Source organism: Lissotriton vulgaris, chromosome 7, assembly GCF_964263255.1.
Source record: "Lissotriton vulgaris chromosome 7, aLisVul1.2, whole genome shotgun sequence".
NCBI lineage: Eukaryota > Metazoa > Chordata > Amphibia > Caudata > Salamandridae > Lissotriton > Lissotriton vulgaris.
The window spans coordinates 1,390,900,558-1,390,903,057 of NC_141695.1; the positions used below are offsets into that span (position 1 = coordinate 1,390,900,558).

A 2,500-nucleotide genomic window follows, 5' to 3' on the forward strand; every position below is an offset into this window, starting at 1 on the left:
ATCCAAGGAAATCTTTTAGATCAGGCTCAGTTTCTTAAATAGTTTGCATTAACATAATCAGTTCCAGGTCTGTGTGGGGCTGAGTTTGAGAACTCCTTAGTAAGTAGGCGTTTACAACAATAAGGGGTTTAATATTACAACACAGGTGAACATTCAGACACATTATCATAAGCTCACCTTGTCCAGGGACCCAAGCATGCTGCCTTTCCACTCTCAGAGCCCTTCACCTAACCTACTGTGCAGCTGTTTCACCTTTAATATCACTGTTCCACAGGCAGCGTGACGTCACAATGCTCCTTGTCTGTAGCCCAAACCAGGAGCCTTTGCAAACCTGGTATAATCTACATACTTACGGTGTGTTTAGTCTTGGACCACAAATGCAGTGAAGAATAAAGGATTGCTACTCTTCATACATTTTTGACCATTGGCTCAGATTTGAATGCGTACTGGCCATCTGAGCATCTCTGCCAGGCCACCCTATGTCTAGAGACTGTAGATTTAGAGAGTTTATAAACATTGTCAGTTCATCAATAAAGTGTGCTCGCTTCGGCAGCACATATACTAAAATTGGAACGATACAGAGAAGATTAGCATGGCCCCTGCGCAAGGATGACACGCAAATTTGTGAAGCGTTCCATATTTTTAACAGCTTTTAGGAGAGAAATCTTTTTTGTTTTCAAGACTAATTGAAAAAATAAAGCAGGTCCCAGTGCTGTCCCTGTGATATGTATATTTCAATTAGTCTCTCCTCAACATTTTTAATGTATTTGCTTTGCAGTAAAGAAGGTGCGCTCTATGTTCAGCTGCATTTAGCAAGGAAGCCTGCAGGACTTCTGGGACTTTTCTTTCTCTTTTTTAGCCTCACTGTCATTATTCTTCACCACCCCCAAATCTATACTGCTGCAGTGTTGTGTTGCTTCGTGGGAAGCAGGACAAAGAGAAGGGCAGGGCCTATGCAAATGAAGGCCTCAGGGATGTCTGGGAGTGCCTTTTTAGCAGTATTGTTAAAGTCCACCTTGCAACCGGATTGGTCGGGTAAGCTGAAAAACACCATGCCAGATTGGGCACCAGGTCTCTAGGCGCTTGGAGGACATATTGGGTCTACATCCCTCAGTTTCTGAGGTCCAAGAAATGTTCACCCTCTACCCTAATAGAGAGGTCTTGGCCGATCGTGGCTGAGAGGGGAAGAAGGTAGCAGTGCAAGATGCTTATGGGCCTTCTCTAATAATGGACCAACTTTCTCTCTCTCTCCTTACCTGTGGTTCTGCCTGGCTACTGGGGCTACCAGTTGTAAGCCTGCAGCCCACAGGGAGTTGGTTTGTTCCTCTCACACATGTAAATGGGTAAGCATTCAAGTGCACACACCTGCCTACGTCCACAGACCCTCGCGCACACACACTTTTGTCAACAAGCTTTTTCGCAATTAAGAGTATCAGGGACCCATGTTGAAATACAAAAGCAGCACACCACGTGACGGCCATCACATAGAGTCCAGCAGCAAATGGGAAACGTTTAACTAGCTGTGGTCCTATTACTTGCGCTCTACCGTGGAACAACTGCTGGATGAGTCCTGCTGGAGAATATTGAACCTACAACAAGTCTGAGGTAAATAAGAATTCCACAGGAATATAATCAAACAGGGACCTACAACCCTTCCGAGCCAGATAGGAGTCGAACCTACAATCTTCTGATCCGTAGTCAGACGCGTTATCCATTGCGCCACTGGCCCTATGTAGACTTATGCATCCTTTTGTCCTTAAGTGGGCTAGAAAGTGTGTGTGTGTGTGTGAAGGCACAAGGAAACCCATCTGACCTCCTGGAAGTCTGTTCTGTGAGGTTTTCCCAAGTTTTACAAAGGACTTTAGGAGAAGGAAGCACCTAAAAGCTAGGCGAAATGGTCCTAGATCCAAGGAAATCTTTTAGATCAGGCTCAGTTTCTTAAATAGTTTGCATTAACATAATCAGTTCCAGGTCTGTGTGGGGCTGAGTTTGAGAACTCCTTAGTAAGTAGGCGTTTACAACAATAAGGGGTTTAATATTACAACACAGGTGAACATTCAGACACATTATCATAAGCTCACCTTGTCCAGGGACCCAAGCATGCTGCCTTTCCACTCTCAGAGCCCTTCACCTAACCTACTGTGCAGCTGTTTCACCTTTAATATCACTGTTCCACAGGCAGCGTGACGTCACAATGCTCCTTGTCTGTAGCCCGAACCAGGAGCCTTTGCAAACCTGGTATAATCTACATACTTACGGTGTGTTTAGTCTTGGACCACAAATGCAGTGAAGAATAAAGGATGCTACTCTTCATACATTTTTGACCATTGGCTCAGATTTGAATGCGTACTGGCCATCTGAGCATCTCTGCCAGGCCACCCTATGTCTAGAGACTGTAGATTTAGAGAGTTTATAAACATTGTCAGTTCATCAATAAAGTGTGCTCGCTTCGGCAGCACATATACTAAAATTGGAACGATACAGAGAAGATTAGCATGGC

General features: G+C 44.6%; 3 non-coding genes across 3 annotated transcripts in view; 2 read left to right on the plus strand and 1 right to left on the minus strand.

Moving 5' to 3' along the window:
• The first annotated feature begins 537 nt into the window (after positions 1–537).
• LOC147705301 (U6 spliceosomal RNA) lies at positions 538–644 on the plus strand. The gene has a single exon (XR_015298264.1). It is a non-coding gene; the product is annotated as a U6 spliceosomal RNA (small nuclear RNA).
• A 1,012-nt stretch (positions 645–1,656) lies between these two features.
• TRNAR-ACG (transfer RNA arginine (anticodon ACG)) lies at positions 1,657–1,729 on the minus strand. The gene has a single exon. It is a non-coding gene; the product is annotated as a tRNA-Arg (tRNA).
• Positions 1,730–2,440: 711 nt separating this feature from the next.
• LOC147705303 (U6 spliceosomal RNA) overlaps positions 2,441–2,500 on the plus strand; it is a 107-nt gene continuing 47 nt past the window's right edge. The window contains exon 1 of the small nuclear RNA XR_015298265.1: positions 2,441–2,500. This exon is cut by the window's right edge and continues 47 nt beyond it. This is a non-coding gene — a small nuclear RNA (U6 spliceosomal RNA).